The 15257-nt window shown below is 45.4% G+C and overlaps 1 long non-coding RNA gene across 3 annotated transcripts in view; it reads right to left on the bottom strand.

Moving 5' to 3' along the window:
* LOC114672391 (uncharacterized) overlaps window positions 1–15257 on the bottom strand; it is a 161406-nt gene that overhangs the window by 135534 nt on the left and 10615 nt on the right. The gene's annotated exons all lie outside the window — the stretch shown is intronic.

Below are 15257 nucleotides of genomic sequence, written 5' to 3'. Positions count from 1 at the left end.
ACTGTTCTGGCACTGGGGTGTGAGGAGAGAGACAGGAGGTAGCAGACTTCTGGTGTAACAGCTCACAGTGAGACAGTCCTCTCCTAATTGTACCCTATTGTCTGTGGGCTCCTTACAGGTGCAGGGGAGATCCCCATAAACTCTACTGATGGGGGCCCTCCCTGACCAGCTTACTATGCACTGCCAATCCCAACTGAAATTTGCCTCATCGTTGACTGACATCCACTGTCATAGTCTCACAAAGCCAGTGCCCTGATGCCCCTCACTGTATGAGGTCTCTAGTCTCATCCAATCTCTGTGGAGAAGAAAGTCCTTGCCCCTTTTGTCTGGCCAAACCACCACCCTTTTCTCTCCATGCTCTTCCTTTGCTATGTCATAATAAGGCCAGGTAGTTAAATGAAGAAACACAATGTCAGTCTACTTTTCCTTGGGAAAAAGTGCAATCCTTTGTTTCTCCCAGGGAAATGGGATAGGAGGTAACAGCCTTTTTTCCTCTTCTAGGGAGAAGAGGTCAGAGCACGGCTGGTTTTTAAAACCAGGAGCCCCTCAACCAGTCCTGTGGGAAGGTGGCACCATGACTTTTAGTCTCTTTAAAATGTAAAGACTTTGTGCCTTTTTTTTTTCAAGCAGTAAACTTTAGGTGTCAATTCCTGGTTGGGGGCAGGGGGAATGATCTACTCTGCACTTCACTCTGTCCTTCACACTATTTCCTGGAATTGAGGCTAGCACAAGAGAGGTTCTAAAAAGAGTGCTTCCTTGTGGGTAAACAGGGAAACTTCCTTAAAGCAACAGTCTGAAGTTGAACCTTAAAGATTAGAAAGAATTAGAATTTCTGAAGAAAAAAATGTGATGTCAGCATGGGTAAGGGGAAAAGGAATCATCAAGACTTTGTTCAGGAGATAGCACAGTGTTCAGTGCATAGTAGGCATTCAACAAATAAAATGAATTAAACTGCTTCACCTGCAACTAGAAGTTCTTTCTTAAACAAAAAAAGCAGGGACTGTGTAGCTGGACAGACTGAATTCAGACCACCACCCTCACATTAATTTGGTATCTTCTCTAAGTCATCTGATCTCTCTGAGACTTTCTTTCCCCAGGTTTTTAAAAAAGGATAATAAAACCATTTAGATAATCGTTATGAGCACTAACAAGGTGCATAGCACATTGTAGCTGATAAAATGCCATGTGTCCACCAAAAAGGTTTATTTTCCTCCAAGGCACATAGTTGCCTTAAGGAACCAAGAATCTGAATTCTGGTCTGTAGAATGTGGGCAGAAGTGAGGCACGCCACCTCCAGCCTTGGCCCCTAAACCTCCTATCCAATCTTCCATACTTTTCTCTTGCCCTTATCAATGAGGCTGAAAGTGAAAGAAGCCAGGAAGGTAAAGTTAGAAAAGACCTGTTTCCCAGAGCCACTTCGTCTACCACTGACTATGGTGGTTGAGATATAAGCTTTTGTTGTTTAATCCACTGGGATTTGAAGGTTGTGTGCTCCAGCAGCAAGCACTGTACTTCAACTAATACACACATATAAAGTACTGGGTAAATACTAGCCATTATTGCTAATCCTATCTTTACATCACTCTTTAGTTCACAAGTACTTTTTATTTCTTCACATAATTGATTCCCACAGTGCCCTTGTAAATGAATATGGAGAACAGAGAATACTGCCCCATTTTATAAATGAGGAATCTGAGATCAAAACACACGAGTGAATGGAGGTGCCCTAATTACATACAAGCAAGGAAGTCACATGACCAAGACAAAAACCATTATACTTGACTGAAGGCCCCTCTTATTCTGCCTGAATCTGAACAGTTGTTCGCTGGGTCACATTACCAGCTCTAGCCCCGCTGGGATCTTTCCAGTCCACAGACCAACAGTGCCAGGTAGAAACCCAAACTTCTTAGGGTCAGTGGCAAGACACAAGAAGTTAGTAATTCCCAACAAGCCTCGAGTACGAGCAGATAGGCTGGATATCAGATACTAAAGTCGGGTGAGGTAACATCATCATTGATTCAGAAGACCACATGCCACCATGGAAAGAATGAGGGGATGTGGATTCTAGTTGTAGTTCTGCCATCATCTTGCTGAGCATCCTTGGCAAAATCGCTGTGCCTCTCTGGACTTCAATTCTGAATCAAAGTCTATAGTGCAACACCAGGACTGACGGGTCAGACTTCCCCAGGAGGCCTGGGGCCCTCTTAGTTGCAGAGTGATTAGAGTATCCCACCTCCAGGGGACCTCAGGGTTTCCCCTCAGAGGCCAGCTGAGAGTGGGCCAGCTCCAGCCCCCACCTTCACCCCACTCAGCTCCTCATGCTCCAAAATCCCAGGCAATAGGCATCTGTCACCAAAACAAGTGGCCCGCCATTCCAGCAGGGAGCAAAAGCTGGGAACAAATGGTGTTTTGTCTAAACAATTGTTTCGAACAGCAATTCATTTTCCAGGATGGCTTTTTTTTTTTTTAATTATGTTGGTTCCCTAATTAGGTTGAGACACAAAAATAATTTCCAATGTACAGATAACAAATGCCTCCATCTGAGGGAATCAGCCGAGCTCAAACTGCCAACCCTGGCGAATCACCACCTGCCAGGGTTGGAGGAGCTTCACAACCAGAGACCACAATATGAGATCCTAAGAGGAGATGGTAAAAGGTCACAGACCAGAGACAATGCACTCTTGACTCTGAGTGTAATGTCTGGCCAGTAACTGTTACTAATATAAATATTATCATTATTGTCATTACTATTGTTATTATTTTAGAACCAGACAGAGCTAGGCTTGAATCCTGAGCCTCCATTTACTAGCTATATGCCCTTTTTAAGTGTCAATTTTTTCATCTGCAAAATGGGTGAATAATTTTCATCATCTCAGGATGATCAAATGAAAAAAAAATGTAAATTGTCGGGCCCTTAGTAAGCAACTTATCATTCTTAATTAACGTTTTAAAATAGGCAGAAAAAGACCCAGCGGAAAAAAATAGCACTGTGGTTAAGAGCGCAGATCTAGAGCTGGATTGTAGGGGTTTGAACCCAGTTTACCATTTATTAGCTGTGTGGCCTTAGGCAAGCTATTTACCCTCTAGCACCTCAGTTTCTTCACCTTCCAAATGTGGATAACAATGATGATTATGATAGTGATGATGGTGGTGATAATTTGTATGTCATAGGGTTGTATGAGAATAGATGCATACAGTAAGTATTATAAAAGTGCTAGCAGTTATTAATTCCAATTTTGCCTCATTCCGCTAGGTCTTGAACTCAAGTTTCCAGCTATGAGTCCTGAGCTCCTCCTGGCCTCTGAGAACAGCTGCCCAGGCCATGGGGCAGAGTGAGGAGAGAGGGGTCCCCCCCAACTTTCCACCAACCCTGCCTGAGTTCTGTGCCAGACCTAGCTCTGCCACCTCTTGATTGTGCGACATGAGTAAGTCCCAAGGCCTCTCTCTCAGTATCCTCGCCTCTTCTCTAAAGGAGGTACAATAATTTTTGTCCTCCCACCTTCCAGGCCACAATGAGAACTTGGTGTGAAAATTCCTTGAACGCTGAGCAGGAGTGAGGTAAAATTGGAATTAATGATCACTAACACTTTTATAATACTTACTGTATTACAGTATATACAACCCTATGACATATGAATTATCACCACCACCATCCCTAGCATAATCATCATTATCATCCACATTTGGAAGATGGAGAAACCGAGGTGCTAGAGGGTAAAAAGTGCTAGTGGCTGAAAGTGGACCTAGGAGCTACATGAACCAAGAAGATGAGTGAGAACAGATAACACTGCATGGCTAGCTACGAAGGTGCACAGGAAAAGCAAAGGGCGATAACTTTAACTGAATTGATTTCACCTACAGGGCCATTAACTTAATGCTTCCCACTTGGTTAGGAGCAAAGCCAAGCCTGGCTGCAGCTACTTGCAGCCTATTGTCTCTGCTGCACAGATTAGAGAGAACAGAGCAGTCGCCACAGAGGAGGAGGCCAGTCAGGGTTGGGACTAGGGTGAGACGAGCAAGGTGCCTAGGGAGCAAAATTTAAGGAGGCCCCCACCCTCCAGATTGTGCAAGTGCCTCCTTGGTGCCTCACTTACCTTACCCTAGCCCTGACCCTGAGATGAAAATAGGCCCCAGCCTTGGGATCAGGACCCCTGGTTCTGCTACTTGCCAGACAATTAGGGAAGTGGATTTACCTCTTCCCAAAAATAGGGGTGTGCATCCCTACATTCAAGAGTGATGTGAGGACCAGGTGAGAGGTGCTGAGCTCATACAGTAATGGCAGCCTTTAGTGACCACCTGCTCTGCAGACAAGGAGACATGCTCTCCACCTGCTCTCAACAGCAAGGTGGGCTGCCCTCACCAACCTCCCCTTTACTCCCACTCCATAGCCCAATCTGCGTGTTCACTCCTAGTCTAGGCCCCACACCCCTGCACAGGCTGCTCTTACCTTCTCTCCAGGCCACAGGACCCTCCCCTCCTCATCTCTGGCTATCCCAGTCTTCTACCTTTCCTTCTCTAACCACCAAGCTCCTCCTTACACCCCTGCCCCATTAGCTCCACAGGACACACGTGAGCTGCTCTCGCCCCAGAACCATTTTCTGAGTGCTGGCCTCCGATCTCCAGCAAGAAAGGTATTATGGACTTAGTTGTGTCCCCCTAGAATTCATATGTCGAAGCTCTAATCCCCAATGTGACTTTATTTGGAAATAGGACCTTTAAGGGGCCAATTAAGGTTAAATGAGGTCATAAGTGTAGGGCCCTAATCCAATAGGACTAGTATCCTTCTAAGAAGAGGTAGAGATGCCAGGAGTGTGCACCCACAGAGAAAAATGCCCTATGGGGACACAACCAAAAGGTGCCATCTACAAACCAGGAAGAGAGGCCCTACCAGAAACCAACCCTGATGGCATCTCCATTTTGGACTTGCAGCCTCCTGAACTGTGAGAAAATTAAGTTCTGTGGTTTAAGCCTGTGGTATTCTGTTATGGCAGCCGGAGCAGACTGATAAAAAGGGCCTGTGTCACATTTCACATGTGATCTTGGATGGTCACTTCCTTTCTCCAAGACTCTTTCTATAGCTGAGAAAAGGAGTTAGCATGGCTGGGTGGTTTTCCACCAGCAAAGTCACAGAAGCTTGAAAGAGCTGAACTGCATTGCCAGAGAAGGTGTGTTCTGAAGAAGCTATGCGTGATGAGGGCAAGGGGCAGGGCCAGGTTGTGGTTCTGAGGAGGCCAGAAAGGAGCCATTGGAGAGTTCTGAAGAAGAGAGTGATATGGTTTGTGCTGTAGAAGGGCCACTCTAGCTGCTATGTGGGATCTGGATTTGAAAGACAGGGAGGAAGGTGACATGGAAAGCCAAACATGGGGTCCTACAGGAGGAGGGACAGTGTGAATGACATCAGGAGACAGAACGGATGGGATGTGCTTGTCTGGACGGGGGACAGGGAGGTTAGGGATGCTGTGTCCCATTATCTACTCAGGCAGTGGCTGGGTGGGCTGGACCAGGGTAGATAGGGCCCTATGGATGTAGAGGTACTTTCTACACTGCAGTGGGTTGCGGGGCAGGGTGGGGGGGCTGTTGTCTACCCTAGCAGCAACAAAATGCGAGATACATGACAAATGCTTGAAAAATATTGGCTCAATAAATAAATATGAAGAAATGAAATGTTAAGGTTACCACCTTGGTCACACTCTTGATCTAAAATGGAATCTCAGCTCCTGATAATGAAGCTGGCAATCCCTTTAATTACCTCTTTGACCTCTCAACCAACCATACCCCAGCAGGACCAGAACCAGAACTCAGATGCTCCTACTTAGGGACATTTGCTACGGGACTGATGCTTTCCCACTCAATACCTCATTTAATTCCTGCAATGACAGGCTGAGGGAGAGATCAGCCCCATTTTAGAGTTGAGGAAACTGGGGCTCAGAGAGGCTCAGCAGCTGGTTCCAGGCCACCTTCCTTCACTCAATCCCATGGTTTCTTGTTTCCTTGAAGGCTATGAACTCCTCACCTTTGATAGAGAACGAGAACAAGTTCCTGGAAGTCCTCTGTTGCACCATTTGGCTGGAAAATATTTCTTTAAAAAGATATCCTGTCATCTTCTCCTTTTTTCTTCATATTTCAGAGTCTTGGGCTATAGCTCTTAATCTGCTGGAAAATATAGCCTAGCCCTGTATCCTGTCACTCTGATCTGAGGCACAGCTCTCAACCACAAATTATTTCCACTTCTCATTAAGAATATTCATTCATCACATTCTATCCGGGGCCCAGTTATTCCTCCCTGAAACATAATTAGAATAAAATTAAAAATTCAGAGTGTCAGAATATTCCCTGGCCTGACCCCTTATTGTCACATGGGGAAACTGAGGCCAAGAGAGGAAAAGGGGCCAGCCCAGAGTCACATAGCCACTCCATGGACTTGAACCCCCATATCCTGACTCCCCCTCCAGCTGTCCTCTCACAGTCCTTGCATACTGTAAATGAAATAAAAAACTACATGCAGGTCACTCTTGCCAGTTTGTTGTTTTGTTTGAGATGGATTCTGTGTGGTTTTATTACTGAGTTCTGAGCTGCCCACTGGGCCTTCCCTTCACTCACTGGCTTCTAAAAGAGAAATAACCATGCAGCAGAAACACATGCTAACACGGTGGTGTAAAGACCCCATGGAATGAGAAAAGGTGGGCAGAAAGAGATTTGGAGCAGTTGAAAAAAAGGTGGGAGCCAAAGAGCAAAGAAGCAAATGAACTGCTATTTTGAATATCTACTCATCTCAGACACTGCATTAGACAAGATGCATTCATGTTCTTGTTTAATCCCCTATGAGGAGATTATTAAGACCTCCATCTTAAAGATGAGCAGATTGAGGCTCAGGGAGATTAAAGTAACTTGTCCAAAGTAACTTGCCAGTGGGGTGGAAGGATTCACAGTCTGTTTAACCCCCAGTCCAGCACTCAGTCTGTTACACCCGGCTCTCTCTCATGTACAGATTATGTGCCCTTGGGTAGGTCTTTTCCCTCAGCGGCCCCATCTGGAAAATGAAACAAGTATAGCTTCATCACTGGAGAAAACCAAGAAAAAATAGAACAATAAGAGACACTATTAGAAAGAGACAAAGGGAGCACTGAGCCTCTCTGCCAACCAAAATCATTAACAGAAAACTCTGCTGATCAGAACAGAGATGGGTTTGTGCACATATCCACTACCATCCCCACCCTACCCGCCAGGTGCCCACTTTAATCTGACTCAACCTGTCCCACGTTGCTCCTTGCCTCTTTGGAATGTCCCCCCACCAAGGGTAGGGCCTCTGATGGGTTTCCTCTTCCCTGCACTTGGCTCCCAGACTTTTGAGGCCCTCCCTCAGTGCCAGCCCAGCAACAGGCTCACAACCTCCCTTCCTGCCAGGGAGGCCAGGACAGGGAAAGGAAAGGAGCAGGGAAGCCTGGGTCCCTTCCAAAATGCCCTGTGAGCAGAGCCAAGTCATGACCATACTAGGTACTGCAATCTCACAGTCACTGAAGCATGTGTGAGGCCCTAGGCAGGGACAGAGAAAGACAAAACTGCAAACAAGAGCATTAACCTAGTTGAGCCTCAGTTGCCTTATCTGTAAAATGGGCACAGTCTTCCTCATTTAATCCACACACAACCTATGGGGTAAGTGTAATTGTTAACCCTATGAAAGTTCAGCCCAATTCATAGGAAGTTCTCAATAAACTGGAACTATTATATTACACAAAAGCACAGTCCCTGCCCTCAAAGAGCTCCCATCTTAGTGAGGAGGGTGTGTACCCAAGTAACAATGTTTGCTACCATTAGGTGAACAACTGCTCTTTTCCGGCACTCAATCTGTGGTATTTCTAACCTTCACAGAATCCTACAAGTCCTAGCATCTTCCATTTGGTCCTGAGGAAACTTAGGCCCCTAAAAACTTGCTTTGGGTCACTCAACTAGGATTCCAAATATTAATACGCCCTCTCAGCTCACTCTGTTACAGACCAGAAATCAAGAATCTCTGGAGTTGACGTCCAGGCAAAAGTCTGCATTATTCCTCATTAGCTCCTTTGGAGGCCTGGTTTGGGACATTAGAAGAAATCAAGCCTGGAGGAAGTCCCAGCCAGCCAGCTGGGGGCTGGCCAAGAACTGGAGAGGCCTCTGAGGCAAGTGGGTAGCCAAGCCAGAGAGTGCCCACTTCATGGAGTTTTTAGAAGGAGCCACTGGGAAGGGCCAAGCTTCCCCACTACAGAACCTTTAGGAGGGTCTGCCAAGACCGACAAAAAGGCTGGGGCCACACCCAGGTGGCAGAGAATTAGGCCTCATGGTGACTATGAAGATGGAGAGGAAGGGATGCCCTGTCAACAAGCATCCACAGGACTATCAACTTCAACCCTTTGGGGGATACAAGGAAAATGCCTGAACCCCTGCCCTCCTGGAGCCTTCACTCCCGTCTGTGGGAGGGGCCCTAAACACAGGAGAAGGGAATAAATTATTCTTCATAACAACCCCATGCTGCAAAAGTTGTCATCAATCCCAATTTTCAGATGAGGAAACAAGGCTCTGAGAGGGGAAGCAATTTGCTCCAAGTCACACAGATAATGAAGCTAAGCCCCTCTAGTTTTTGCCCCTCTGAGTCACATCACTCATCCCCTCCTCGTCCAGTTTCTCTTGTTCTTACAAGAGGAGAGGAAGGAACATATGGACCTTCACCATGGTGTTCCTATGGGCCGGTTGCATGAGATGCACTTCTAAAGATTTTTAAACATATTGATCCCCAGATCCTGCCCACGAAGATTCTGATTCAGATGGTTTGGACAGATCCTACAAATCTGTACTTTTAAATAAGTGCTGAAATCAATTCCAACTTTCAGCGGTGGCTAAAAGCAAGAGGACTCCCTTGAAATATTCTTTGTTTCCTACCTCTAGCCCAAGGCCCAGTGAGTAGCATGAAAAGGTCATTTCACATAGTGTGAGTTGAGATTGAGACTTCATATCTTCCATGCACAGATTTTCTCTATAGTCTATAAGAATTCAGATTTATTTATTCTCTGGCTTACTAATTCTAGGAGACTAAGTTATATGATCCTGCAATTTTGTTTATTGGTCTGGCTAAGCAGGGGATGGTGTGGACTCTGCAGGTTCCTGCTAAAGAATAAAGAGGAGACAGGCAGAACAGGTCTGGGGGCGTTGAAGAAAGGCCTTGCCCACTATGTATCATTTGGCCAGCCTATAGCTCAGAGGCTAGCAGAGTGTAAGTGGTCAATGAGTACTTCTTAAATGAATAATGTATTTATCAGGGTTACAAGTTTCGGAAAAGCAGCTGAAACGTGGCTGGATTTCAAGGGGGGAAGGAGGCCAGGCACAGTGGCTCACACCTGTAATCCCAGCGCTTTGGGAGGCAAAGGCAGGAGGATCGCTTGAGCCCAGGAGTTCAAGACCAGCCTGGGCAACATAGTGAGACCCTATCTCTACAAAAAAAAGTAAATTAAAAATAAATTTAAAAGGAGAAGAATACTGAAGTATCTCCTATGACTGAGGTGCAGCTGGGCCTTGGAAATGTCAGAAGCAGGGCCTCAAATGCCCCAGGCCTCTCTTCACTCATCTTGACCTCTTTCTGCATATCAGCATTATTTCATCCAAGGCAGAAGTGACATTCCCCCATATGGCACGAAATGAAACCACCTACACCTTCCAAGCCTCATATCCAACAACTCCCACCATAGAAAGACTTAGGACTTTCTTCCCTTCATTCCAGTTTTCAAAATCCCAGGGAAGCCCCCTGATCAACCCAGCTGAGTTAGGGGCGCACCTCTAGCCAGGTGGATGGCATTAGTTAGTGCAGACACTGTTCCTAGAGAAGAAGGAGGAATTGTTATGAGTCAGGCAGTTACTCCTATTGGTGACTATTACCAAAAAAAAAAAAAATAGTATTTCTATTGTATAGCATGGCACAGTCAATCTTGAATTTTCATATTCTCGTTTTTGATCCTCAAAACAACCATGATTGGGGCAGTAAGAAAGAGATAGTCTTCCTTGTTTGACAGGTGAAAACACTGAGGCTCAAGAAGATTACATGGTGCCTAAGGGCACACAGCTAAATTCCAGCGGGACTAGACCCCAGGTCTTCTGACTCCTACTCACGTATTTGATGAGCAAATGAATAAATGAACAACAATGGTAACAGTTACCATTCGATGCCGGGCCCTTTATATAAATTATTACACTTAACTCCTACAACTACCCCATAGGTATAGTTTATAGGTGAGGAATTTGAAACTCAGAGTTGTTATGTGGCTCATTCACATTTAATTCAGAAGGGGCAAAGCTAGGACTGGATGTATGATGTCTCTCATGTGAAAATCTAAGCCCTTTCTTTTGCTACATTCTGCTGAAAGGCCATAATACCAGCGACATGTGGTTTGGGAAATGCCAGAAGGGCTCTCAGCTCAAAATCTTCTCTCTCCCATTGGCCAGCTAAAAATGTATGGCATTCCTTCCAATTAATTTTATAATTTCCTGAGCTCATATCTGCTCTTATTCAAATGCATATGTATACCAGGGCAAGGGCTAACCACTCTAAGCCAGGTGTGGTGCCTGAACCAACAGCAGCAGCAGCAGCAGCTGGGAACTTGTTAGAAATGCACATTGTGGCCGGGCACAGTGGCTCAAACCTGTAATCCCGGCACTTTGGGAGGCTGAGGTGGGTGGATCACTCGAGGTCAGAAGTTCATGACCAGCCTGGTCAACATGATGAAACCCCATCGCTACTAAAAATACAAAAATTAGCCAAGCGTGGTGGCGCATGCCTGTAATCCCAGCTACTTGGGAGGCTGAGGCACAAGAATCACTTGAACTTGGAGGCAGAGGTTGCAGTGAGCCAAGATTGCATCACTGCACTCCAACCTGGGTGACAGAGTAAGACTCTGTCTCAAAAGAAAGGAAAAAAAAAGAAGTGCACATTCTATCACATTCTGTGGCTATGATGCAAAAGTCAAAAAATAACCGATGCTGGCGAGATTGTGGAGTAAAGAAACACTTATACACTGCTGATGGGAATGTAAATTAGTTCATCCATTGTGGAAAATAGTCTAGAGACTTCTCAAAGAACTTAAAATAGAACTACCCTTCAACCCAGCAATTTCATTATTGGGTATATACCCAAAGGAATAGAATCATTCTACCGTAAAGACACATGCATGCATATGTTCATTGCACCACTATTCACAATATCAAAGATATGGAATCAACCTAGATGCCCATCAACAGGATAAACAAAATGTAGTACATACATATCATGGAATACTATGTAGCTATTTTTTGAAAAATGAGATCATGGCCTTTGCAGCAACATGGATGGAGCTGGAGGCCATTACCCTAAGTGAATTAATGCAAGAACGGAAAACCAAGTACCACATGTTCTCACTTATAAGTGGGAGCTAAACATTGAGTACACATGGACACAAAGAAGGAAACAACAGGCACTGGGACCTACTTGAGAGTGAAGGGTAGGAGGAGGGTAAGGATTGAAAACTATCTATTGGGTATTATGCCGATTACCTGGGTGACAAAATTATCGGCACACCAAACCCTGACAACGCGCAATTTACCCATGTAACAGATCTGTACATATACGCCTTGAAATTAAAATAAAAGGGAAAGAGAAAAAAAGAAATGCACATTCTAGGGCTCCACCCAAGGTCTACTGTTGTAAGCTGAATTATGTCCTCCCCCACAAATTCACACGTTCAAGTTCTAACCCCAAGTACCTCAGACTGTAACTGTATTTAGAGATAGGTTCTTTAAAAAAATAAAGTAAAATGAGGTCATTGAGGTGGATCCTAATCCAATATGACTGGTGTCCCTATGAGAAGAGGAGACTGGGACATAGACACACACAGAGGGAAGACCATGTGAAGACACAGGGAGAAGACAGCCATCTACAAGCCAAGGAGAGAGGCCTCAGGAGAAATCAATCCTTTTGACAGCTCAATCTCAGACTTCTAGTCTTCAGAAATGTAAGGAAATATATTTCTGTGGTTTAAGCCACCCAGTCTGTGGCACTTTGTTACAGAAGCTCTGGGGAACTAACACACTTAACTGAATTAGAAATTCTGGAGCCTAGCAGTTTGCGTTGAAACAAACCCTCTGGGTCGTTCTGATGCACACTAGAGTGAGAACCACCACTCTAAGCCATTATCAGTCATTTCTACCTCTTTGTTGCTGGGAAGTGTAAATGTAAGCCTGGGCCTGGCTTCGGCTATTGTTCTAGCTTGGTGGGGACAGTCCACCTAGGAGAATGAAGTCACATGCAAAGAGAAGCAAAGATTAAATATATATACAGAGAGAGAGAGAAGTGAGATGAGAGTGTTCAAGGCCATTGAAAGCCACTCTAGGATGACCCTGGCCAGCTTACTCCAAAATTTTGATACAAAGTCATCTTTGTCAGTTTTATGTCCATAAATAGAGTGTAAGCTCTCAATAGATAAGGCCTGGGATTTTTTTCCTTTTGTATGCTCCACAGCCCTGAGCACTAGATTCATGGAATAACAGTTGTCTTCTAAGTAGCCCAGTGAACTCTCTGAGAGTCACCCTCCTTTCCATCTCTATGGCCACAGCTGAGTGCTGGCCTCATCAACTCTTGCCTACATCCTTGTAACAGCCCTTAACTGGTTATCCAACCTCTCTTCCTCACCCTCCCACATCTACCTTGTAGCTGGAGTAAGCCAGTTAATCCTCTGGCACTTCCTGACCACATCACTTTCCTGATGAACACCCTTCAGTGGCCCCCCAGTGCCCTTAGAGTCAAGCTCAAACTCATTGTTCAGAATCGGAGTCCTCACATTTAGACTGCTGCTTCTCTGGGCTGGTGCATCTCTTAGTCCCAGAACCTGGGGCAGGAGACTGGCTAGCTAGTCACCAAATCCATTTCACTTTCCTTCTGGGAACACATTTCACTTTCCTTCTGGGAACACATCTAAACTCTAGTCTGTAGACTGCCTTGCAGATGTCCATGTGTTAAGTTCTAGCCAGTGAAATGTAAGAGGAAATTATGAACATCACTTCTAAGCTTGGCCCACAAAAACTTCTTGCATCATCCTGTATGTTCTCTTTCCCCATTTGCGGGCTGGATGTCAGTGCCCAGTGTGACCTTGGAAGCCACATGGACAATGGCAGAGCCTCTGTTAGCCCGTGTTACTGAATAATGGTGAGGTGCAGAGTACTCTTCCTCCTCTACTGCCACTGATTGAACTTTATGCAAGCAAGAAATTAACATCTATTACACTAAGCTATTGACCTTTTGGAGTTTTAGCTATTACAGCAGCTGATGTTAAGTAGAAACCAAGGTCTTGGTTATTCCTGACTCCTTCAGGGAGACTTCAAAAGAGCTTTGCTCTGTCTCTCTGTTCCCTCTGCTTTATCCTCCTGTCCAATGTCAACCACCCTTTAAGTCCAGCTCCAATCTCTCCTCCTTCATGGTCACCCCACACTACAGGCTAAAATAGACCCCTCCTCTCTCTGCCCTGTGATATAGTTAGCATTTACTGAGTGTTGACCATGTGCTAGGCTCTGTAGTGAGCCACCACAATCATTACCTCTTCTAATCCTGGCTACTAGATGAAGTAGATGCTTCTATTCTCCCCAGTTTAGAGATGAAACGCAGAGGATTAGGTCATTTGCCCAAGTTCACATAGCTAGTAAGTGGCCAAGTTAGGATTTCACCTCAGGAAGACTGGTTCCAGAGGCCCCACCCTTAATTGTGACATGACACTGCCTCTACATGCCACCACTAATGTTCTCATACCCTCCAAGAATTTCTCCTATGGTGGGATTTTTCAATGCAAATTAAATACAATATGATTCTTTAATTAAAGAGCACAATTTATACTGAGCAGATCACAGTTAGTTATAACACCGTGGAGGGGAGGAATCTGCTGCAGGGGAACTAGAAAGGAGATGGTAGGCGCTGAAGAAGGCATGTCCTGATGTCTTTAGGATGCCTCCTTAGAGGAACTCGATACTTTGTTACTCCAGCAGAGGATGGTCAAGGTGATTGGAGGTCTGAGCTAGTGATAGTGCTGGGTGACAGGAGAAAAAAGGCTGTTCCTCTTGGACAAAATCATGAGGAAGTCTAAAACTGGATTTGCTCCGTGATGTTCATCTTTTACAGCCATACACTTATAGCTGTAAAAGCACCTTTATTATTGACATTCCTGAAGGAAAAATAACATTTTTATGGCGAGTCTGACACTCTCAAACCCCTAACCTCATTTTCCCCACTGAAGCAATTGTCTCTATAATTCAATTTTTTGTAATACAAGATTTCTTAAGAATGCAAACTCCACATCCTAAGAGAGCATAGCACACAACTGGTGTCCTTCAGGATGTCCGTCTCTCCCTGATTGAGTTCCCCAAGGGTGAACCTAGCTCAGCTCCATAGCTGGCGCCTTGGAAACCCGCACAGAGACCAGTCCAGAGCCTGGCATGGAGCAGGTGCCCAAGGGCTGATTGCTAGGTGCTCCCTCTGCCACCACCCATCATCCCTCCTGAGAACCCGCCCTTTATTTCTCTTCTCTGTCATGTCCTTTGGTAAATGTAACATCTCCAGCTGATTTAACCTCCCCTGATCTCTCTCTTGCAAACAGCCTGACTCATTGCATACCAGCATTGCCCAGAGCCCTTATTCATGTGAAATCAACACACACCATCTTATGCTGCCACCACTACCATTACAAACCTCTTAGCAGCCCAGAGAGAACTGAGTTCAAATCCCACCTCTCCTTGCCACCAAGGAGCCTAGGTGGCAAGCCCTGGATCACACAGGTCCCACAGATGCTACCAGCTCCTTCTGCTTTCATACACAATTAATTTAGCAGACCCCAGAGGCTCCCTCAAGGCAGGAAATAGTACCCTGAGGGGAGGGCAGGTGACTCTTATGGTGGCCAAGGGTTTGAATAGGCCAGCTAAGTCTACAAACTTAGACTCTGTGAACTAGACCTGCTCTTTGCCTCAATTTCTCTCTAAAAGCCTGAGACCACATTAGCCATGGGATGGTAACACTTTTGCTCTGGTGACACCACTGACAGTCCTGCACCAAGAGCTGGAAGCACTGGGCATTATCTTCGATTCATATAGTCAGCAGCTGTGTGACTTTGACTTCCCCTCTCTGAGCCTCCATTTCCTCACCTGTCTTTCTCCAGGGATGCTAACACCTGCCTTGCACAGTTATGCAAGAATCTCAAGACCTATTGGGCATGAAGTACCTA

Source organism: Macaca mulatta, chromosome 1 (genome assembly GCF_049350105.2).
Source record: "Macaca mulatta isolate MMU2019108-1 chromosome 1, T2T-MMU8v2.0, whole genome shotgun sequence".
Classification (NCBI taxonomy): domain Eukaryota; kingdom Metazoa; phylum Chordata; class Mammalia; order Primates; family Cercopithecidae; genus Macaca; species Macaca mulatta.
The sequence above is the reverse complement of the archived record's forward strand: the minus strand, read 5'-3'. Positions and strand labels throughout refer to the sequence as shown.